At 39.4% G+C, this 25,472-nt stretch overlaps 1 protein-coding gene and 1 long non-coding RNA gene across 2 annotated transcripts in view; one reads left to right on the top strand and one right to left on the bottom strand.

Moving 5' to 3' along the window:
- The window catches only part of EXOC4 (exocyst complex component 4), a 940,142-nt gene that overhangs the window by 880,248 nt on the left and 34,422 nt on the right, over positions 1-25,472 (top strand). The window lies entirely within an intron of this gene.
- On the bottom strand, positions 14,809-23,139 carry LOC103105877 (uncharacterized). The gene is made up of 3 exons (XR_008912591.1): positions 22,173-23,139; positions 16,502-16,617; positions 14,809-15,546 (listed from the first exon to the last, which is right to left on the bottom strand). It is a non-coding gene; the product is annotated as an uncharacterized LOC103105877 (long non-coding RNA).

Below are 25,472 nucleotides of genomic sequence, written 5' to 3' on the forward strand. Positions count from 1 at the left end.
TGGCTATTGGCTCTCAGCAGTTTGTTGTTACTGTGGAAAGGAATCCACTTAAACTCATTTCATGGTTCTCACAAACACTCTCCCTTCTTCTCTGTGCCTTTCTCTAAGGGACTATGGGAAAAGGTGGCCGAGTCGCTTTCCTTCCAGAAGCAAGAGGACTTGAACATTGCCTCGTATTGCTCTGATATAAATCAGACTTTCTTAGCTCCTGGCCTTTCCATGGACTCCAGTGAACAGGGGCCCTCCTTTGTGTGTCATCTCCTCTGATTAGAATGTATCTTATTTGAAAGAAAATCCTGTCTTGATTTCCTACTTGTTTCCTTAGTATTTTGCACAAAGCCAGTACTCAGTGAATTTTATCCATCCATTCCATTCCTTTGCATGTTCAGTTGAGCCTCATTTGTCTGTTTTCCCAAACTGCAGCCTTCAGATCAAGAGAAGTAAGGTCTGTAGAAGGTAGATCATCCTTATAAGAATCTAAATCTAAGAGAGTTACCTAGAGAGCTTTAAAAAAAGGGGGGGCAGGGGGTACTGTAGATCTGCCTCCCCAGGTCATGAACTGGGAAATGGGTTAGTAAGACAGAATAAGCACTAGCAATCCAATTTAATTTAATAAATATTTACTGAGAGTTTAGTATGGACAAAATGCAAAGGAAAATTCAGAGCAAAGTAAGGCCTGGTATAGTCCATGCCCTTAAAACCCATGTAACTAGCAGTAGTGGGGCTGGGGACCTGCAGGAAGGGAGAGAGAGGAGGAGGAGGGCTGACTGGGTGAAATCACTGGTGCTGTAGTCACTGGTGGGGACGAGGTGGGCGAGACATCCCGGGGCATAACAAGGCTTCTTCATTTCTGAAAAATAGACTGCTGCCAGGGACTTGAGTAAAGTCGACAGGAATCATGACCTAGGATAGTGGTGTGGTGCCATAGAGCCCTAGAGTGAAGCCTCAGTCACCCAGATCTAGTTAAGGCTTTGACTCAAAAATGTATGCTTTAGTAAGGGAACATTACATGTCTAGAGATAACACAAAGAGAGAACTGCTAAAATTTTGTGAAAGGAATAAATGAAATGTTAGAAAAGTTAGAATTCGACTGGGATAGGAAGACATCACTTAAAAAGTAGCAGTTGAACTAGAATGAAGAGGATAGACACACCTAGTCTGATTCTCAAAATAAGAAATTGGTCAACAGAGAAGAATAAGAACTAACCATCACATTCTAGGGTAGTTGGGGATAGAAAATTATGCATATAAAAAGTCTAATAATCACATAGTTTTACAGATGCAACTAAGTGCCATAAGTGGGACAGACAATAAGTGCTTTGAGTACTTCAAATCTTTAAAGGAAGAGATCACTGTACTAGAGCAGTTAGAAAAGATATCGTGGAGGATCCATCAAGGTACTTGAGTTTGGCCTTGAAGAATGTTTTGACTGGATGGACAGAGGAGAAGGGATGACTTTCCAGGTGGGGGGAAAATATGAACAAGCCCTCGGAGCCATGAATAAGCCAGTAATGTTCTGGAGCTACTGATCAATTGCTCTCGCTGGTTCAGAAGGTTCTCGAAAGAGAATAATAAAAGATAATGGTTGAAAGGTAGGTTTTAAACACACATTATGGAGGTCATTGACCTATATATAAGGAGGTTGGATTTTATCTTCCAAGCAATAATAATGAACTTCATTTGCACAGTGGTTAAAGCTCAAGATTTTCATATACATAATTATCTTATTCTAACCTCATAACAATGGTTAATAATGTGAGATAGATAGAATATTCCTGTTTTCAGGTGAGAAAGTAGAGACTTAGATGATGGAAGTAATTTGCCTCAAGGTTCCACAACTAAGAAGTGGTGAGGCCAGGACTCCAAAAGGTATTCTGGAGTCTTAAGGGTATTCCTGAAAGGCAGCTTGGCTTCATGGCTAGAGAGGCAGCCTCAAAGGCAGGAATACCTGGAATCAAATCCCATATCTGCTACACACAGACTGTATAGTTCTTGGACATTCTCTATAGCTCTAAGTTACAGAACACCATTGACCTGCTTTGGTAGAAGGAAGTGCCTATACCTCCCCCCCCCCCAATAAATAATAGTTTCAATCTCTTAAAAAGGAAGTGAGTGTGGGAGAGGGGGTAGAATAGAGTAAAGATTATGAGTAGAGGAATGATTATGAATAGACTGCAAACGCCTCTAAACCAAGTAAGTCCTTAAGGGATTGCTTTTCATTTTTGCCTTTATATGCCCAGGCCCTAATAGAGGGCCTTCTAAGCAGAAGAAACAATGAATGTTTGCTGAACTGTTTTAGGAAGCTTGACCTTTCAGAAACTCGACCAACAAGATGACTTGCAGGAAAGAGTCAGGAAATCAGGAAGATCTAAAATCATCTAAAAATTATTCAGATAAGTCAAATTTGGGGTGATATGAAACTGGTCTCTTCCATTGTAAGGGTAGAAACAAAAAGGAAGGGATGGAAGCCAAAAGCATTATGAAAGAAGACTTAAGTCTAATGAAAGAAGACTTGAGTCTAATTAGAAGGGGAATGGAGAATGATGTAGGAAGAAGGCAAAGGTGATTTCTCCTGTTTCCAGTTGGCATGACTGGATAAATGATGTCTGACAGAAACAGGGAAATGCATTGAGGGAGCCAGTTCTTTCTGTGGCAGGTTTGGGAGGAAGAAGAGGAGTAGAGGGGAAATTATGGGTCAAGTTTGAGCTGAAAGTAGAAATGGAAAGAAATCAAGTCTGGAGAGAAAGATGTTAAAGCCACTCACATAAATGTGATAGTATAAACTATGTGAGTGGCTGAGATGCCATAGAATGTTCTATCAAAAGGGACCTTAGAGGCTAAACTAATGAGAAAAACGATCCCCAGTGACTAGAGCATAAAGAAAAATAAACAGAGATTCAGCAAAGGGAAGAGTGTAAATATCTGAAATCTTGGGTCTATAGAAAACTTTTATAAGCTTTTGGTAGCTTAAGAAATTTTATCTATTACTAGCACTAGAGAGAAAAAGACAATTATCAGTCTGGTCTGAGTTAGTAAAAAGGGAGAAAGAATGAAGTTGATCTATTCCAATCCACCATATTTTCTGTGGGAGAAAATGACACAATAAAGAGGAGCAGAGGCTGAAAAAGTATAATTGCAGAGGATGCTGATACTCCCCTGAAACTATGCCTTTAGGAAAATAGAGAGCAAAGGATAATGTGTTTCAGCAAAGTGTGAGAGAGGGAGAGGTGGGAGTTGACAGCAACCCTGTTAGCATAGACTGCATAGGTATGTCAAGCTATTAAGATATAGTTTCGATTTTGGTTAGTTCTGTGGGAGAACTCTGATGGCTTTTTGTAACCTTGGAGGTGACAGAAACACCTCCAGTTGGAATTTTTTAAGTATGTAAGGAGGCTGATATCGAAGCAAGCTTTCAAGGTGATTGCCATCAAAAGAGAAAGTCTTTTTGTTAAAACAGCAACAGTTGTAGTCCTCTGTCACCTTCATTAACAATGGATGACGGAAATAACTAGAAATAATGGCAGACTGTACATATGTGTTCCTGCTGGAGCTGAAAATGTCCCTCTGTGCGAATTAATTTTATTTCACTCTCTCATTTTGAGATAGCAGGACATCATGTACTGAGAGGTGAGGGATCTCTCTCTGGAAGAGAGATGACTCAGACTGGAAATTTAAGGGAGGAAAACAAAAAGGAAGGAACTGGATTAACCACCCCTGGGATAACAAGATAATTGTCAAAGTAGAAAGCAGATATATGGCTGGGGGAGGGGGGGATTATTTTCTGGTTTAAGAAAAGGTAAAAAGAGGTCATTGTTTTTTCTGGTTAACCTGGCTTTCTCCCATTCGGTCCTTAAAATCATCAAATTTCAAGACTTAGAATAATAACATTAAACTCCTTTGTTTTACAGATAAGGAAACTAAGGTCTAGCAAGGCTTAAAGACTTGGCTCAAGACCACAGAGGAAAGAAACAGAAGAAAATATGTAGTTAGGTAGTATTGGAGACAAATGCCTCCTGATAGCCAATTTTTTTTTTTACTGTGCACAGGATACATTACTAAAGGATACATTTTTGAAGCAAAGCCTTAAGTAGTTCTGGGTGACTGGGGCTTTGTTCTAGGGCTCTAACAATTAAATGGCACCACACCACTGTCCTAGGTCATGATTCCTGTTGACTTCACCCAAGTCCCTGGCAGCAGCAATTCTTCAGAAATGAAGATGACCTCCAGAGCTTTTTGAGGACACAAACTATAAAGGTGCCAACCAAACAGGAATCATTCTCAGGCTGACATTGCTATATAATAGTCACTTGGGTTCTACTAGGTCTCTGTGTGACGTTGGGCAAGTCATTGCTTCTTTCTGGGCATCTATGTCCTCAACTATAAAATGAAGGCTTTGAAATCAGGGAGAGACAAAGCAGAATTGTCAAGAGACTCTTGGAACCTGACTAAGGAAAATCTGGGTTCAAATACTAACTCAGACATTTTCTAATAACTCTGTGATCCTGGGCAATGCACATAGCCTGCCTATGCTCCAGTTTCCACATGTATAAAGGAAGAGAGTTTGGTCTAGATGGCCTCTACAGGGCCTTCAAGCTCTGAGAAAGTTGGGGGAATCGGTAACTTGAACCTTTGTGTCCTCAGGAAGTTCATCTTTGACTTGCCTCAAGTCCAAATCCAAAATTCTAACATTCCTGCAATCTCCCAAGATACTTTCCAAGGCTGACGATCTATATCCTAAAGGTTTCTTTCTGTACTCTACAAATGTATTCTCACTTGTGCTGCTATAACTGTATAAATACAAAATGAGATTAGCAGAAAATGATGAGGGTTCCTTGTTAATGATGTCCATGTTCTCTCATGATAATCTAATGGTCATCTGATGTGATTTTGATTTTTTTTTCATGATGTAGAACCTATACCATGCCTCTTTTATCTAGATTCAGACATAACATGAATCAAAACACATCCTTATCAAAATATGGGGGCAACTGGGTAGCCCAATGGAAAGAGCATGAGTTTGGAATCAGGAAGACTCATCTTTCTGAGTTCAAATGTGACACTAGCTGTATGATCCTGGGTGAGTCTCTTAACGCTGTTGGCCTTGGTTTACTCACGTATAAAATGAGCTGGAGAAAGAAATGGCAAATCATTGCGGTGTCTTTGCCAAGAAAACCCCAAATGGGATTATGAAGAGTCAGACACAACTAAAACAACTGAGCAACAAATAAAAATTAAAAAAAATAGCAAGTAAGTACAAATATAGTAAGAATAAAAACTGCTTGCCTATCATGATATATTGAAGTCATTTTTATTTGCTATAAAAGATAGTTACTAAATTCTACAAGGCAAAGTAGTAACATAAGTATTTTTTAAAACCTTTATCTTCACTGTGAGAGTAGAAACACAGAAGAAAAACAACTGCTTGATCACACCGTTTGATGGGGATGTGATTGGGGATGTAGACTAAACAGTCACCCTAGTGCAAATATCAATAATATGGAAATGGGTCTTGATCAATGACACATGTGAAACCCAATGGAGTTGCTTGTTGGCTATGAGAGGGTCAGATGGAGGAGGGGAGGGAAAGAGCATGAATCATGTAACCATGGAAAAATATTCTAAATCAATTAATTAAATAAAATTTCTCAAATGAAAAGCAAATCTTATCTTCCAGCTTAGAATCAATACTGTGTATTGGTTCCAAGGCAGAAGAATGATAAGGACTAAGGTCCCACAATTTGGAAGTATATGAGTTCAGATTTGAACTCAGGGCCTCCTCTCGCTAGACTTTGCTCTCAATCCACTGAACCTCCCATAATAGGCATTTGATAAATGTTTATTGATTGATTTCTGATGCAAATGCTTAAAGATTCATTGATTTCTTGTTGGGGGTTGTCAGGCCAAAATGGCTAGTGGCTTTTGAATCTTTAACAGAATTCATTTTATGATGGTTAAGAACCTGTTAAGGAGAAAATTTGAAGTGATTCTCTTTTCAGAGGGTGAAAATTGTAAAAGAACAGGAAAAAAATAATCTGATTTATAGGAAGTAAAACTTGAAGTTTATCACTTCCCTTTTGATTCCTAAATGTGAAGAAATATGTGCCCCCAGTAAGGTTCTGGCACCAAACAACAAATACTAAAGAAAATAACTAGAAGTAAAGATAAAAATACTAGAATACTAGAAAGACAAAATCTTGCAAGCTCAAGATCCATTTCCTTTGGTTTCAACTTGGCAATCAATGGTTTTAGTAAGGAAAACTTTCCTACCAGTTGGTCAGTAAGACTGTGCTAAGGACCTTGTAACTTTGGCTAGGGATAAAGGTTAAATAGCTAAAGAAGTGTATAAGAAAGTTATTTTTTACTTTCAGGTGCAATCAAAGTTATCTTTCCTAAATTTATGTTGTGATATTAAACAGAAAAAATCTAGTTGCTTTAACAAACAAGTTTGGGCTTTTGCGTGTTATTTTTGTCTGTTTTTTAAAATAAAATCATGCCATACTATATCTCTGACATCCCTTTGAACTATACTCTTCTAAATCTTTATTGTCACCCAGGTGACAACAATTCTAAATTGTAAAAGCTTTTTTTTTTTTTTTTCAGAGATTAATAAGCCCTTTCAAGTGCTAAACTGTAAAATCTGCCTCAGAGTTTTGGAACTTAGATCAGCTTTCTAACAAACAATTTGTACCTAGGCCCCTTACACCAGTGTTGAAAAGGGGTTCTATTATATACCTATCTTCTGTCATACAGAAGGGTTTGTGTTTATCCATAATGGTTTTTTTAGCAAAATTCTGTATAGTAAAGATTATTCTTCCATTGATACACTTTTAAATTATTTTTACTTATTTCTTTAACTATTTCCCAATTACATGTAAAAATAATTTAGCAATCATTTTTTTTAATTTTGAGTTCCAAATTTCCTCTCCCTCCCTCCCTTCCCCCTTTCCTTAAGAAGGCAAGCAGTTTGAAATAGATTATACAAATGAAGTTATACAAAACATATTTCCATACCAGCCATGTTACAAAAGAATATATAAACAAAATAAAACAATAAAGATAAAGCTTTTAAAATGTAAGCTTCAATCTACATTCAGAGTTCATCAGTTCTCTCTCTGGACGAAGATAGTATTTTTCATCGTGGGTGCTTTGGAATTCTCTTGGATCATTTTCTTAATCAAAGTAGCCAAGCCTTTCATAGCTGATCATTCTTACAGTATACAATGTTCTCCTGGTTCTTCTCACTTCACTTTGCATCGGTACATATTGGTCTTCCCAAGTTTTTCTGAAATCATCCCATTTGTCATTTCCTATACCACAATAGTACTCCATCACAATCACTTGTCACATCTTTTTCAGCCTCCCCCAAATGATGGACATCCCCTCAAATTCCAGTTATTTGCCATCACACACACACACACACACACACACACACACACACACACACACACACACACAAAAGCTGCTATAAATATTTTGGCACAAATAAGTCTGTTTCCCTTTTCTTTGATCTCTTTGGGATATAGACCTTGTGCTGATATTGGTGACTCAAAGGGCATACACAATTTTATAGGCCTTTGGATGTCATTCCAAATTGTTCTCCAGATTATGAGCCTGGATTGGTTTGCCATTTTTTCTCCAACTCATTTTACAGATGAGGAAATTGAGGTCAATTGGGGTTAAATGACTTGCCCAAGATCACATAGTTAGTGCATGTCCAGGGCCAGATTTGACTCAGGAAGATGAGTCTTCATGATTCCAAGCCCAGTGCTCTATCTACCACCATCTAGCTGCCAGGAGCTAAAAATCAAAGGAGTAATATTGGAGCTTATTTTTTTTTTAATGTCAGTAAATCAGTGAAGCTCAAAAATAATCTGAACCACTCAGATTTTCATCCTGACATCTTCCCGGTGCCTTTGCTTTCATCGTCCCCACTGTAAGGAATAGACAACTCCTGCATCCCTATTCCTGGCTATGGAAACTCTTTTCCTTCCTCTCAGACCCCACTGAGATACCCGGGAACTTTCCCCAAAAGGTGATCTCTTTCTCCTCAAATGTGTCTTAACTCCCTTCCTGAACATTTCTGGAACATTTCCGCGTCAGTTCCTTTCTGTCGTGCCCCCTGAGTACGCCTGTGCACGACTTTCCTTGATGAGATGCTAAGCTCCCAGAGAAAGGCATATTTTTGTGATCCCTGCAAAGTGATAACGACCACGTTTGGCGCCCAGGGCAGTTCCTTTGGGGTCAGTTGCAGGGAGATGCTGGCCAATGAGCTGAGAGCATAGGGCTGTAGCTCAGGACTGCCCTGAGGGAAGGTGCACAGAGCAGTTCCCCTGGACCACTGGGAGAAACACACCATTCGATGACGTCAGGCGGTAGCTAGTTACTCTTGCTGATGAAGTGCTTCAGCCAGGTGTCACCACTGCCGCGTGGGGAGGACTCCTGCTGCGGCCCTTGTTCTCATCCTCCGAACTGAGCACTGCGCATTGCACTTACTTGGTAGGTCCAAATACAGTGTTGAGTTGAATTTGTCAAGCGAAAGAATGTAGAAAATTACTGTTTTATATTAGGATGAGTTGTTTTTGCCAACCACGTCCCTTAAAGTATCTCAGGGACTCTGTTCACAGTGCTAAGATTTAGTTTACGACTTTAAGATAATACATACAACATATACATTATAAGCACAGAAGTGGAGCAAAGGGTTAAGCAGGTGAGTGTTCACACTTGCCGAAGGAGAAAGATGGGATCATCAAAAACAGTCAGGTTACCCTCTCCAAGGATATATAATGTAGAATAAATCAGTGTATCCTAGAGACCTCACGTGAAGCAAAAATATAAAATAAGATAGCATTTGAGTATCGTAGGTATCTCAGTCGGCTCCGACTTCTCCTATTGTCATTTTTGACTCAAATGCTGGCATTCTCCCGCTTTAAACTTATATTCTCTAAAGCTACACAACTCTTAAAGCCTCACATCTCTAAGCCAGCAGTCAATCCCCAGAGCCCCTTAATTGTGCTGACTGTCATTAGAAAACTCTAGGAATCTAGGTATGAGCCTAAGTCTTAGCCCATAGAGCCTTTAATCTCTATTGATGGTATTTAAGCTCTGTCTCTATAATTAATGACTGTTTAGGCCATTAGAACTAATAAAACTGAAATACTGTCTGTTTTTTTCTCCAGATTCAATTCAACTACATACTGAGCTCAAAAGGAATAATAGAATGACTAATTATAGTCCCATGCTTATTTTTTTTCTTCCCAAACATGGAAAATTGAAAGTGGAAACATGGACATAGGTTCCTATTACCTGACTTCTGTCAATTAATTTTGAGTCTACAAAATTACTACATACTTCTCTTTTTCTTCTTTAGGCCCTTGAAGGCCAAGAGGTCATTTGATCTGAGAATTCAGTGACTTCTGGTCCCTGGGATTTGACACAGGATCTTAGTCTCAGTTTCCCTGTGGACTGAATTCGTTTTGGGTTTTTTTTTTATCATTTTTAACCAAAATTTTTATTAACATCTTTTGTTTTTGTACATCACAATAATTACCTCCCAATATCCCTTCCACTGCCCAGAAAGTCATTCCCTATAACAACAATATTTTTAAAGAGAAGAAAAGTATTTCCATTCTCCCTTTTGAGTACAAGGTATAATTGAATTAAATCTATTCATGTCAATTTTTTTCACATTCTTCTTTATTCATCATAAATGCCATTTATTATATCATAGTAATATTCCATTACATTCTTGTACCTCAGTTGGTTTAGGCATTTCCCAATCAATGGGCATCTACTTTATTTCTAATTTCTTACTATTACAAAAAAAAAAAGTGCTGCCCTGAATATTTTAGTACCTATGGGAAATTTCTTCTTTTATATAACCTCCTTCAAGTAAAAGCCTACTAATGAAACCTTTGGGTCAAAAGATATGAAAATTTTAGTTATTTTCTTTGCATAATTCCAAACTACTTTATTAAATGATTGCATTGATTTATGGCTCTCCCAACAATGCTCTAGTAGTGTGCTGATCTTTCCCCAGCCCTTCCATATCAGCTACTCCACGTTTGTTATCTTTGCCAGTTTTTTAGGGTATAAGGTAAAACCTCAAGCTTGTTTCGATTGGTATTTCTTTTATTATCAGTGATTTGGAGTATTCTTTTATGTGGTTGTTAATAGTTTGCAATTCTTTGGAGAACTTTTTGTTCATATCATTTGATGACTTAATCTATTGAACAATGGCTTTCGGTCATATAAGTGTATGTGTATAACTATGTCAGCTATAGATGTAGCTATACACACACCTATATGTATATACATATATATTTAATATACACACTCATCCAGTGACATCGGTTTCTTGATGGCTCCACCTCATGTGCCAGCCTTTTCCCTGTGCAATGACTGTGTGTTCACTATCCTCTTGATGTTATTGCAGTGAAGTCCAAAAGGGAGCTTGTTTGTGAAAGGTAACAAGAGTAGCGAGACAGGAGCCTCGGAGTAAACTCGTACTCTGCTTCACCTCTCTTAGGTGACGTTGTCAAGAGGTGTTGCACAGGTAAGAGGGGATCCGCTGTTGTGAATGAGTGCCGGGAAGCGGAAGCAGGGTCTCCCCTGTCAGGTGTCCTGGGGGTATCCCCAGACTATCTGGCACGAAGAGGCCCTGAAGACAAACCTCCCCAGAGTCCTTGGTTCAGCGGGGGAGGGATCTTGGTTGCTCTCTGGTGAAGCTGCTTTATAGTCTCAGCCAGTTACCTTCTCCAAACTCCAAGAATAAACCACTTGCAAGAAATCTGACTGTTATGTAAAAGGTTTCATGAACTATAGTTATGAGGCAGGTAGGGGAGTTGGGAAGAGGGAGTCGGGGTCCCTGATTTGTTCTCCCGAGCACTGGCTTGAGTTTCTCCATCCCTTCCCACCAATTCTCCTAAACTATTTATAATATAACAGGGCCAAGGAATAGCAGAATGGGTGCAAAGAGGGCTAAGGCAGAGAGCCAGGCTCTCTCTGGTAGTGAGTCCACGACTCTCTCCCCCTGAAGAGTTTGACCCTCTATTCAGATGGTCCTAGAGGTATCCGATGGATAATATGTCCTGGCAGAAGTAACTTCTGGACGATGTACAGACAAATCTCTTTTATGGCTCTTGGTGAGGTCCCCAGCAAGGAAATTGCTTCCTGCTTGTTTGAGGTCTCAGCACAAAAAGCCCAGAATTCCTCACGGATCTTTGCCTAGTCTCTCCCCCCCCCCCCCCCCAGCATCCTCTCCTTCCAACTGTTGTTGCTGTCACTTGACTCTTTTTGCAAAATTTCATCTTTTCCTCTTGCAACCCGTACTTACACCGGGATGTTGTCAGTTCCTAGAATTCTCTCCCTCCTATGACTATGCACTAAACTCCTATCTTCTACAGGAAGCCTTCCCAAACCTCTATTAATTTCAATGTTTTTCTTCTTTTAATTCTTTCCTATTTACCCTATATACAGTTTGCTTTATAGATGTGTTTTCATGTTGGCTCCCCCATTAGATTGTAAGCTCCTTGAGGACAGGAACTCTCTTTTATTTCTTTTTTGTACCCCCAGGGCTTAGCACTGGGCCAGACCCCAAAGTAGGCACTCTTTTTTTAATTGAAATTGAATTGAAATGCCTGACACCAAAATCTTATCAGAGAAATTTTATACAATTTTATACAAAGATGATTTTCCCATCTGACTCTTCCCTTCTTATCCTAAGTATGCTCATTTTGCTCATTTCAGTTTCATGTAATCAAAGTTATCCACTTTCTCTTTCATATTTGCCTCTATCCCATGTTTGGTTAAGAATGCATCTCCTGCCTGCCAAAGCTGTAAGATGGTTATAATATGGCTCTCTTCTAATTTCATAGCATGAAACTTCATATTTAGGGCTTGAATCTGAGAATCTAATTGCACGTGGTCATGTACCAATTAATGTCATTTAATGTCAATCAATGTCATATTAAAAGAAATAAAGAAAATTCTGCCCTGTGGGAGCTTATAGTCAAAGCCGGATAAACTTATACAAAAACACAAAACAGGTACTATATACACATTCAGTCAGTACATACATGAACATGGCAAAATCTGTGAGGCCATACCTAGTCTATATGTGCACACATGTCAGAGGTAGCATGTGCAATGGACAGAGAGCTGGCTTTGGAGCCAGAAAGACCTGAGTTCAAGTCCTATCTCTGACAGAAGACTATATAGCCATAGGCAGGGCAATTTACCTTTCAATGCTCAAGGCAAAGCCTCTGAAGTCTTGGCCTGTATTGGTAGAGGGAGTTCCTCAAGGGAAGCACCTTCAGATTCCATCCCTGCTAGGAGCTAGATGCTTGGAGAGCACAGAGATGTAAACCAGACAAGCACCTTGCCCTCCAGGAGTTTGCAATGAATTAGACTGCTTTATGGCATCCAGAAAGCTTGTAAGATACCAAGAGACCTGATCTGATGACTCCTGTTTGTTCCATTGGCACAGATCTCCTAAGCAGAGCCAGGTTCGAAATATTGACCCCCAAATTTACCCAAGTAGGTCCGTGTAAGGGAATATGAATAGTTCAGTAAAACATCCAACTCCACTGCCAGAAAAACAATTCAGAGCATGTACAATCCCAGTAGCAGTGACTATGGTCATCTCATAAAAACATCAGAAATACAACATAAGGCCTAAGGACAAGACTGACTAAGCAAGAATCAAATTAGAAGAAATGAAATTATGTTTAAGGCAAGAGAGTTTAAAAGAAGGTAAAGATCTACTCACTTAGAAAAACAAAGGCCTTAACCTTTATTGGGGAATACAAATTCCATAGCTCAAAAGACTCAACTATAAGATAATGTTCTTTTAATCTATAGGCATTAGTAGGTATGGGCTAAGCCAGGGAGTTTTTGCCAGGCAAGTGAATTTGAAGGCTGCTCCTTTTGCATCTGGAGCAAGTCACTTCGTCTTTCGACTTCATTTTCCAATCATGGCCCAATATATAAAACATATAATGAACATTAATGTCTTTTGTCAGTGACTGTTCTTTCTTCTAGCACCTTTTTTCTCAGATTTACCATTTTGGATGGTTGATTGATTTACTTGAATATTTCAAGAGATCATCTCATTGAGGAGGGCACTCCCTCCAGTGGTGCAAATCACAGCAAATCCATACCAGTTCTTGAATCTTTTGGCATTGAATGACTTGTAGGGAGCATCTGGGCTGTCCACCTGTTATCCTGAATTTTCACTACATGACTGGCCACCTTTTCCATCCATACCTCTCTGATGGCATCCTTTATGCTGCTTCTATTCAGTATAGCACAGCTTATATCAGGCACTTTCTTCAATGCCTTTTGGACACCTTGCAGCTTTCACTCTGGTCTGTGGTATGCTGCATAGCTATTAAGCTATTCCGTACATATAGCTAGATAGCATCACTAGCAAAATGGGGAGAGAGAGACAGAGAGACAGAGAGAGAGAGAGAGAGACAGAAGTAAAGAAGGAAGGAAGGAAGGAAGGTAGGAAGGAAGGAAGGAAGGAAGGAAGGAAGGAAGGAAGGAAGGAAGGAAGGAAGGAAGGGAGGGAGGGAGGAAGGAAAGAAGGGAGGGAGGAAGGAAGGAAGGAAGGAAGGAAGGAAGGAAGGAAGGAAGGAAGGAAGGACAGACAGACTCCCCCAATTCCAAGAAGCAATGCAGAATCCTTAAAGACACACTGCCATTTCTCATACGCTCTCTAACCTATTCTTCTACTCAATAATAGGCTTATTCATTGTCCATTTTGAGTGTCTGTCTAAGGTATATGTACTAATAGACCAGTTCTATAGCTTGTCTATAAACCTGCATATTGTAATCTGACCAATAAGTAGTCTTCATTCACTTGATTTTTCCTATGTGGATGGCTGAGCCAAATTCTTTGGAGTATAGATCCCAATTTGAAAGCTCTGCAGTATTCGTGGCTTTATACAGTTAGCTTTGTGTCATCCGCAGATGAGTATTTGGAGGAACTCACCATCAACAGGGATTTCTTCTTCCAATTGAGTGGCTTTTTAGTGGAAAGTCATTAAGGCAAAATTTTATTCTACTGAATGAAATTATATTTTGGTCATCAATACACCTAAAGCACAATGGGATCTTACATTTTTTGTACTTTTTGTCAATTATATAGTAATGAAAATGTTGTTGCTGTAGAATATCATTTGCAAAAGGCTACCTGTTCCCTTTTCATTCTTTGATTAAGGAAGGATATCTTCAAAACCTAGGTAGATAATTCTCATGAAGATTCTATTAGAGAGGAAAAAGTAGACACGAGTCAATAGTTATCGATATTCTCTAGGTAGCCTTTTTTAAAGTAATAATCAGATCCATAATTTTTAAAAATTGTGTTGTATCAACCCATCTGTCAAATATGTTGGAAATCAATGAGTGTTTACCCTGTAATGCTGGCCAATTAGATCAGACTCTTTTGCCAGAAAAGGAGATAGTGCAGATAGATAGTGTTAAAGGACCTGATGAATAGAGCCCCTGACTTAAAGAATTCTTCCATCTACCATGTTCAGCCTTATCTGAGCTATCTTAGATTGGTGCATTTGTAAAAAGATTTAGGTTGGGGGCATCTGGGTGGCTCAGTGGATTGAGAGCTGGGTCTAGAGATGGGTGGTCCTGGGTTCAAATCTGGCCTCAGACACTTTCTAGCTGTGACCCTGAGCAAGTCACTTAACCCCCATTGCCTACCCCTTACCACTCTTCTACCAATACCCAGTATTGATTCTAAGATGGAAGGTAAGAGTTTAAAAAAAAAAAGATGATGACGATTTAGGTCCCTTTGTCTGTTTCCCACTGTAATACATGTAGCCTCTAATGTCTATAGCCCATTCAGTGGTTATTCCATATTCTAAAAAAGATTACCTTTTGGTAATAGTTGCACATGCTTCTTCATTTTGCTGGGGCACATAAAGACAAGGATTCACTGACTAACATTGAGACCCAAAACAATGGACCTCTTTTGAACTCTTTATATATGAGAAGGTTTGCTTAGGTAGTTTATATTTTTCAATAAACCCTTAAGGTGGTTGTAGGCCAAGAGCTCCTTCCTATATGCCCAGACCTCGAGCCATCCTTTGCCTCCTGACTCTCTTTTTGAGGAAAATATTCCAGATGTATAGGAACGACCTTGGCCTCACTCATTTCCTTCTTCTGAAGCATAGTTTTTCACAGCTTTTTTCACTACCCTTATCTAGCTCTTATCTAGTTCTTCAGGGTCTTCTTCCATCAGAACTTCTTTAACAAATGTTGTTGTGTAGGCTTTAGTTTTCTTCATGACAGGTATGTTGTAAATACTCACTACAGGCACTGTTAAAAGAGATGGCTGAAGTGTCCCATGAAATGATGTCTCTTTCCTTTTGGTATATGATGAAATCAGTTCTTCCTACTCTCTCCAAGAAGAAGCTGTGACACACTCTTCCATTTAGCTGCAATTTCTTTAGTTAATGGTTTCATACACAATGAGAATGTCAAGCTTTATGTGATCACAGTTCCTCCATTGGTCTGTCTTCTTGTTGAACTCTAGATAAATTTAGAGCACAAACAATTAAATTAACTTGTATATAGACTAAATACTATGTAATTATTGGTGTATTCTACCCCTTCTTCCATGACTCTGGCATTATTTCAGCAGAATGAAAAGGGACTTAACTAGGGGACATTTTGTACTTTTCTTTATCTAATAGGCTGCCATCACCCAACACTTGACCACTATGGCCACCAGCTGGTTGGTGATGAGTCTCTCAGTAATTAGCCTGGCCCTCAGAAAGCAGATCAGTTCTGTTGCTGGGACCATTCTCGAAGACTTTCCAGGATGGGAGCACTTGCCAAATGAATGACTAAATGAAACACTTCTTGTATACTGATTGTGTGCTAAGTGCAAGGACTCAAACAAATAAATAAGAGTCTCTCAAAGTACTCTCATAGAATGAGGAAGGCAGCGCATGGAAGGGTTCAGCTACAAATTAGATGGAAAGGTCCCAGGGTCATTAGGGAGAAGTGGCAAAGCAGATAGTCATGTCTTTTCCACTGATAAGATCATCAGTTCCTGACTTTGCAACACTCTGACAGTGCCAAGGATTTCAGTGATAAGAACTTTCTCTTTTGAGTTGCCTCCCTGGATGTGGGCTGGCTGTAGTTCCTGGGAGGCAGGCATTCCTATTCCTGAAGTTCTTGCATTCAGGGTCTTGAGCTGTCTCTTTCAGGGTCAATGGGGAGACAGTGGTCAAGGTGGTGGTGTGACTTGTCTGCCACAGGCTGCCTCTCGTCTCTCCCCTTTGTTGCTTCAGCTAGCCTAGCCCACCTGTCCTGTGGATGGTAGTTGGCAGGGATGACACTTTCCTTATCCATAGAGCCATCTCCCTAGACGATGACTGTGCGAGCTAAAAGCAGGCCTGGGACTGGGGATGGGGTACTGATATTTCCAGGGCTCTGTGCCTATCTATACTGTCAATTGGTAGCAAAAGCTTATACTCACTCCATGGTCGTAGCCTTTAAGACTGAAGCTTGGGCTTGGAAGTTATGCTGCAGTAGAGCTAAGTCAATTGGGTGTCTATGCGAAGTTTAGCACCAAAATCTCGAGCCCCTGGCAGGCTGCTTAAGAAAGAACAAGCTGATTCAGAACAAACATGGAACAGGTCAATGCTTCCTTGACAGTCAGCAGTGGAATCAGGCCCAGGAATAACCGCTGTACTTCCAGCATGGGCAAGTAGAGAGAATATACAGGGTTATGCCCATGGCACTATGAGAGTAGGATTTTGTGGACATTGGTTGGAAAAAAAATGTAAAATATTCAGGGGCAAAGCAGAGGGATTTTATATCTCCCTATAAACAGTATATGCACAATAAAGAAATACCAACAAAGCAGGGATAAAGAACAAGCAAAGATAGAAAACAAGTGGGAGTGGGGGGGGGGGGGGAATAGTGGTTTTGATCAGCTCTTTTCAGTCAAAGACTGTGTACCCTGTCACCATGTTACCCTGAACAGAACCCCAGATTTTCACTAAAAATAAGGTAATTAAAATGGCTTCTTCACAGAGGGCAAATAAGGTAACATTCTTCTTCTCTGAAATGCTTTTAATTTTAAAGAGACATTAGGAATCTCAAGAGTCAAAAAGTTAAAGATTATAATTCTCCAAACCCTGAAAGTCTTTAGTGTCTTTCCCTAGCAAGGTAGTTCAAAGCATTCAGGTATATTCTCTCATTCATCCATAGCATTCCTAGGTTGCTGGTGAAGGATTGGTAGAATGTAGAAACATACCCAAAGAATGAAATCTCCTGAATTTGGTATCTCTGGATTTATAAATCAATTTAGCTTAGGACAACTTCTTTCAGAAAGTGGTTAGGAAATGAACGGTCTTTACCATCCTCAGAGAAGGGTTTGGTGCCAAGTTGGAAAACCCATCTTCTTTGTTCTCTTTAATTCCTATGCTTATTCCCTTAGAGCAACACTCCCACCCCCAACACCCCCCCTCACACATACACCCACACATTATGAGACAGTTTATTGAAAAGGTAATGAGTTGCCAACAGGAGCCCAAGTCCACCATCTGCTTTTTACCAATCCTAATTCCAAGCTCTAGCCAAAGAAACTGGAAAAGACATATCCTTTCATCCGTGTTCCAAGTAGAGGGATGCTGGTTGTTCCCTCTGGATGTTACCTGCCACGTCCGTTTTCTTTGGTTGTGGAGTGATTATTCCAAAAATGACTAGCTGCTCTGAGTTAGGGAAGGAGAGAAAACAAGAGGCTGCTTGCCCTTTCCATGAGAGCATCTTTTAAAGAAAGGAACTAAAACAAAGACCAGTACAGTGGGGATCTGTTCCGCCTCCTTTGGGCACTTAGGGGAGGCAGGCAGCAGATTCAGAAGCAGGTGTAGAAAAGATGGAGTTAAGGAGGTGAAGTATTGATTTCACACAATCATTAACATATCTGGCAGGTGGGGACTGTCTGAGCACATTTCATTGACTGGCATCTGCACCATACTGATTGGCATTACTGAACTTTCACGCATCAGATGCAGGATTTCAACACACAGACTCTGATATGGCAATCAAATCCCTCCCTGAGAGCCAATGCTTTTCAGCCAGGGAAAGTTGTGAACACATAAAATAATTTAAACCTTTATTAATTTCAGGATGTGTAAGGGGAGCGTGTGTATGCATGTGTGTTTACACAATATATGCACACATATATGTTATATACATATGTAACATATATGTATATTTTATATATCTATGCAAATAAAATCCCCGACTGTTGTTTTGATACTAGATATGTATGGGGGGGGAGGGTGCCTGCATGGGTATGTGTGGGTGTTGGGGGATGTGTATATGTACTCTTCAGGAAATTACTGCATACTGTCCATTAGATGCTAGAATATCAAGCTTCTCTGGCCTTGAACACTTCCTAACTGTGTGACCCTGGGCAAGTCACTTAACCTCACTTGCTTAGCCCTCATCACTCTTCTGCCTTAGAACCAATACACATTCTAATACAGAAGGTAAAGGTTAAAAAATTAAAAAAAAAAGAGTATCAAGTTTGCCTCACACAGTACAAGGAAGGGCTCAGGACCTGGCATGTAGAGGGCCCAAACTCTAGTTTCCATTGTGCCACTATTAAATGTCCTTATCACCTAAAACATATTATTTAACCTCCCTAGACCTCTGTTTTCTCACCTGTAAAATGAATGGTTTTAAACAAGTTGTGACCTGGGTCCCATTCAAGTTCTTTGAATCTTTGGCAGAGCAATGAAGTAAAAAGGCTAGGCATGTGGAATACTTGTGAGTATTTAAAAAGTCACTCTTTTCCTCTCTCTTCCTTCCAACTTCTTCACATCTCGTCTTCATTTCTTTGGGTACTTTCTGCCTTTTTGTCTTCCAGACTACCCTATATTTTTCATTCCTAGAGAGTAACATGGCACCTCCGTCAAGTGGGTTGTATTGATTCTAGAAGCAGTAGGCAACCACTAGAAATTCTTGAGCTGGAGAATAATGTGGTCAGAGCTGTACTTCAGGAAAATCCATTTGACAGACTTATGGATTAAAGAACAGAGGGTTGAGACAGGGAACTCAAGAGGCTTCTGCAGTAGGGTAGCCTAGAGATGAGTACCTAAACTATGGTGGGCATATATAAGTGGACAGAAGAGGATAGATGCAAGAGCTATGGACTGAGAACCAATCAGACTTGGCAATTGAGTGGCTATCATATATGGAAGAATGATGAGTCAGTCATGACTTATGTCCATGAAACAAGATAATGGTGCCAACATTATAGAAATAAAAAAGATTGGAATGGGGAAGGATTGGGGGGCTGGGGTTTAGGTTCCATTTTTACTGGCCATGCAATTATGGGGATTTAGAAGCAGAAGACCAGGGTTTGAATCTAGGCTCTTGTCATTTACTGATTGTGTGATTTTGAACAAGTCACCTAATCTCTCTGAATACCTGCATTCCTTATTTCATGGAAAGAACACAAGAAATGTATGTGACCACAATGTTATATAAGTATAAGCTCTCATGATCATGAGGCTGGCCTATGGTACCATCCCCACATGTCATGGCTGCCGCATTCTGGACAGGTTCCCAGGTCAAGTGGTCCCCAGGTAGCTTGTCTTAGTCTGAATGAATAGTTCCTGTAGTCAGTTACCCAGGCTTTGTGTGTAGAGACTAGAATATCTCTTATCTTCTTATCTTCCTATCCCCAGTGCCAAGCCTAGAAGGTGATGAATATATATACTGAGGAACTGTCAAACCCAAGAAGAGTGTGGCTGCCCCCAAACTCTTTTCTTTGAGAGCAAATCATGACCCAAATAAAGACCCTCCCCCATGAACTTTCTAAACTTAAATTCTTTATGATTCTAAGTGTTCAAAATTCTACCTCATAGGAATGTCTCATTAGGGAATTGCCTCATTAAGTCTGAGGTTCAATTATAGGGCTTCAACCTTATGGTTGCTTTGGAGTTTGAGTCAAGTTTACTAGTTTTGTGATTAACCATGGGCAAATCACTTAAATTATTTTCTCATCAGCAAAATGGAGATAACAGTACTTACTTCACAGAATTATTATGAGGGTTAAAAAAAGATGTTTTTAAAGTACCTATTAAATGTGAAAGTGCTATAATATTCATCATCATCATCATCATCATCATCCTCAATTTCCTCCTCCTCCTCCTCATGATCATGGTGATGTTGACATATCCAGGAGATGCATCTTCTAAAGATGCTTACCAGTGTCATGGGGTGCATTCATCCCAGAGTCGACACAGAAAAGGGAATATCCTTCCAGATGACGAGTGAGGTCCTCCAGATGCTATTGTTTTCAGAAGATGTTGTGCTCCCTACATGATGCTTTGGTGCATTGCAGAACCTTTTAATTAAGATTCCCAACTCCTCAAAAGAAATCAACCTACATGGAGTAGAAAGATCTCTGGTTTCTTGGGCATCATTGAGATCCATAGAGCTTCTAAGCAATGGGTTAGCTCTGCTGTGGGCAAGCTCTATCTTCCTGCCTGATAAGCCCTATTTTTTATGGAACTCGTCTTCCCAGAACTGTCTGTGTTAGAATCGTCTTTGTTCGAAAAGCTTATTAACTGTTCCCTGGTTGTGACCAGGAGTGGGAGTGGGAAACAAGTCAGACATGCCTGATTCAGACCCTTACTTTCCTATTAAACTGCACATGACTATTGTCCACATCGCTAGATGTTCCTAATCAACAAAGAGCAATAAGAGCATGCCATAATCTGAGTAGTCGGTCTGAAGATGCCTTGGCAGGATTATGATTCCCCATCCTCTGGCCATACCCTGAAGATCATTTCTCCTTTACCCTAATGACTCTCCCCATTGCCCAAGTTACATGTCAATCTTGCCCCACTGAAGCTTATAATCCAGTAGGCTTGACCCTCTAGCAATTATGATTCAGACATATTTGCTTTAACCCCCTCTTCACTTGCCCACCTCCTCATGCCTTCAGATATCAAGCTAGTCAGTGTGACTTCCTTTGTGTGAGTGAAAAAGGCATCTGAAATGAAGTTCTGTAGTTTTAGCATCACTGATCTTTTTGCCTCTTTTTTGCAAACTTCCAATCCTAAACCTAGCTGAACCAGATTGGGACAGCCTAACTGTTTACATAGGAAAAACAAAATGTAAGAAGAAAATCTATTTTCCAAACTATGCTTTGCAGTTGTAAATATGTTTATATAGATGGGTCCTTTTGCTCTCCTTTCATCCCTTTGCATTATAGACCTAGTAGGGTATCATTGGGCCAATGGATATTCACAATTTAATCACTTTGGGGGCATATTTCCAAATTGTTTTCCAGGATGACTATGTCATTTAACAACTCTACTAACCTTCTTCCCCTTGTCACTTGCCCTTTTTTTGGTCATATTTGCTAACCTGATGGATGTGAAATGGCACCTCAGAGTTGATTTGATTATTAGTGACTAAGACCATTTTTTCACCTGTGGCTATTTTATATATGCTATGCAGTTGTATGGATAATCCATTGAACTAATACATCAATGCCTGTGTCTTAGATTCCTCAGATAAACAGGAAACTGAGCCCAGAATTAAATAGGAAGAAGAATAGCTTACATTGCATTCAAGAAGTGATAGTTTCCAACCCCATATATCTTCCTGAAGAGAAGCTACATCTTTAATCTTCCTCCACTGATGTATTTTAAAATAATAACTAGCATTTATATAATGCTTTAAGGTTGGCAAAGTGCTTTCTCTATTTTACCTCCTCTGATCCTCACAACAACCCTATGAAAGAGGTGCTATCATTAATCCTCATTTATGAGATAAGGAAACTGAGATTGAGAAACGTTACGACTTGACTAGGGACATATAGCTAGTAAGTATGTGAGGCATTTAAACTCAGGTCTTCATGTCTTCAGCTCTAACTGTCTGCTTAGCTGACAACTGCATGGTACTCATCTCCAGAGAATCAAAATTGCAGGTCACTGAAAAGAATAAGCAAGAGATGTGTAGTAGGAATGCAGAGGCTACAACATATTACCAGTTACAATTTACAGAGGAGTAAGATAAAAATAACATATTATCAAAGAAATATATGATCAAAAAAGGAAGTGGGCTGGATGTGCAGCAAGGATAGGGGACCGATACTTGTGTCTTGCCTTATTACTCACCTAATGACATAAGTCCTAGATGAAGGCCCTTGGCACACTGGGTGAATACCTTGTGGAGGATTTATGGAACAACATTACAAGAGTAGACCATGATGAAGAGGCTTGGATTGGCTGTCATCTACATCAATGGAAAAAATAAGCGATCATAGATTGAAGTGTGTCTATGTATATACATATCAATTTGATTCTGAGCTCACTCCAGCTCAAATTAAAGATAGCTGTAGCTTCTTAATATTTTTAACTCATGTCAACAAAAAGAAAGATGCAAGCATAATCAATTCTGATCTTGTTAGCTGAGTACTTGGAAGAATCGAGGAAGACGTTTTACCAATGGACAGTGTTGTACACTATAATTTTTAGCCTATGTTGTTTGTGTAGGTGTTGACTTCTTTGAAGAGTGAAATCCCAATCCCAAGTCAATATTCAACCCAACTATCTCCACATTGACTTGTCAAACCTTCACTGAGTCCTGCCTTTACGCTGTGATAAAGAATATTCATTTTTTTCTGTGTTAAATGCCAGCACATTTGAATGTTTCCGTGTGTCCCTGATTATGGCATCAGGTTTTTGTGTATGGTTCCATACCAGTTGATTCTAAATAAGGGAAATTTTGCTATGGTAATTGCCGTTCCCAAAGGGTACCTAGAACTGCCTCGGTCAGCAAAAAAGAAATAATACAATTTTTGCCTTGCTTTCTATTGAATTGCTGACTCCCTCTTCTTTAGACCCTATGTTCATTTCTACTCCTCCCTAATTTATGCATGAGCCCAAAAGAAAAATCACTTAATATTCTTTATAAAACTGACATATGGTTTAGATAATTTTTTACTATATGCAGTAAAAATGCAAATCTATGTGGTTTATTTGCCAATGTGGACATTAATAACTGATATTTAAACAGTCCAGATTAGCGGTTTTACTGATATATGTAAAAGATTTTTCCAATCATTTGCACACTCAAAATCAATTTGAATACAACATGTAAATTGAATTTAATTTTTTTGATATAAAATTGTACTTATCAGCTGAAACCATTAAATTTACTATTTAATATATGCTTTCCAGCTCACTTGGCTAGAATTTCATTGCGCCTTATCTGTATAAATTTAATTAGGCTTGATATCATCAGTATATTATAGAACTAATTAAAGATTTAGATAAGTGCTGAGGGGGCTTATTGAAAACTCCATAAAGTTCCATTTGGAAAATGAGATATTCTATCCTTCGTTTCATTGTGAGAGACTGAAACAGCAAGAAGCGTTTCAAACAGTGTTTCTAAAAAATTATTTAACAGGATTTAATGGACTTATTCCATTCTTTGAAGAGCTTTTTAATTACTCTAGATCTTTGTGTGGTCCAAGAACAGTTATGATCTTTATTTAAAGGGTTTTAAATGCTCATTTTCCTCTTCCCCCACTGAGCCTTCTGCCTTATGCGAGGAGGACTCACATGTGTGCACATATGCCTGGCTGGGGTCTTGTGATTTGTGGTTGAAGAAGGTGGGGAGGAAGGTAATTCCCTAGTACCTCAGGGAGAAGAAAGCACTGAAGACGTCTAGAAAATACTTGGAGTCTTCAGATCATCAAAAGGAAAAGGAAAAGGAAAGGAGAGGGGGAGGATCAGAACTAGAGGAGAATCTCCAGCCTAAGAAGTAGCACCTGGGCAACTGGTGTTTCTTACACGCAGGCTTTTGTAGTTTAAGTAAATTGATTTGTAGAGAGCCCTTTTTAATTCTCTTATGTCTGCATTTCCACCACGGGATCCAAAGAAGATTAGTTTAAAAGAATGTGATTTCTACTAAGTGCTTTGTATCTTCATTACAAAGCACAATGCAGCGCTTTATCACACTGGGCTGCTATTATTGTCAATGGGATGTACATGGAAATAAGGTTGTATCTACCACATTACTAGACATATACTCGTCACCCTTCCCAAAGCTTATTTTTTAAAGTATAAACTGAATGACAATACATATTCAAAAATGAAGGTGCCTTTATAATATAGGCATAGATAAGAAATAATGTCTATAAATAGTGAACATTAGAGATTAATTTAAAGGCACCAATGAGGAAAGGGGAGATAAAAATCATGGCATCTATGGAATGTTACAAAAGGAAGAAGCAAAGACTATGAAGACATTTTTTAAATGACATGATTGGGGGGGAGGGGGAGGGGGGAGGTGGCTCAGTGGATTGAGAGCCAGGTCTGGAGACAGGAAATCTTGGGTTCAAATCTGGCCTCAGACACTTCCTAGCAGTATGATCCTGGGCAAGTCACTTAACCCCCATTGCCTAGCCCTTGCCACCCTTCCATCTTGGAACCAATACTTAGTATCAATTCTAAGACAGAAAGTAAGGGTTTAAAAATAATAAATGACTTAGAGGTATATGCAGGCTATATGTGGTAGTGCTCATTCCACATGACTATTTCTGAAATGTATTTCCACAGTTTACTCTGCCCATGTGGTTTTCTGAATATCATTTGGACTCACCAAGTCTGAGAAAACATTTAATGAAACATTTGGACCATAAACCAATGTTCGTTTAACCAACATGCTCAAACTAGAATTTTCCATTTGAAATATTTTCCTGTGAAACACATTCTCAGTTAAAATATACCCTGGACCAAAGGAAAAACTCAAGTGGACTTTGGGGTTTCCAAATAGACAATTCATATAACATGTGTGTAAAGTGTGAGGCCTCATCAATATAATCTGGCAAGAATATGTGACTTGTCAGCGTGAGGATTCCCTTCACCAACTCGGGTCATGATCCTTCTAAAAAAGGTAAGTCTGAGGATCTGAGACCAAATGATTTGCCTCTGTTAAATCTGGATCTTCCTGACTAGTCCAGCACTCCTGCCTCTATTATATGATTTGATTATATTTTGCCACCTGAAATGACTTTAACTCATTGATCTAGCCTTTTTACTCTCATAGTTGAGGAGATGCATTTTGTAGCAGTTTGGCAGACTGCTCCAGACTAATGAGCTAACATTAGAGGAACCACCTGGGGTTCAGGCCTGGGTAAATTAACTTGGACTTTGTTCCCTTCTATAAACATTTATGCCGTCTTTTGTTTATTCTTATAATTTTCTTAAACCATAAAGAAGTTTCATAAGTATTTCAATGCTCAGAATTTCATAACACTCTAGCCAGATTCTATTGGATCACTGATCAGCTTGTTCTTCGAGCCCACTAGCTATTGTGACCTCATGGCAACATGATGGGAAGGGAAAAACACTGGATGCCAGTTGGAAGTTTTGTGTTCCAGTTTCAGGTCCTCACTTATTCCCTGTATA

Source organism: Monodelphis domestica, chromosome 5 (genome assembly GCF_027887165.1).
Source record: "Monodelphis domestica isolate mMonDom1 chromosome 5, mMonDom1.pri, whole genome shotgun sequence".
Lineage (NCBI taxonomy): Eukaryota > Metazoa > Chordata > Mammalia > Didelphimorphia > Didelphidae > Monodelphis > Monodelphis domestica.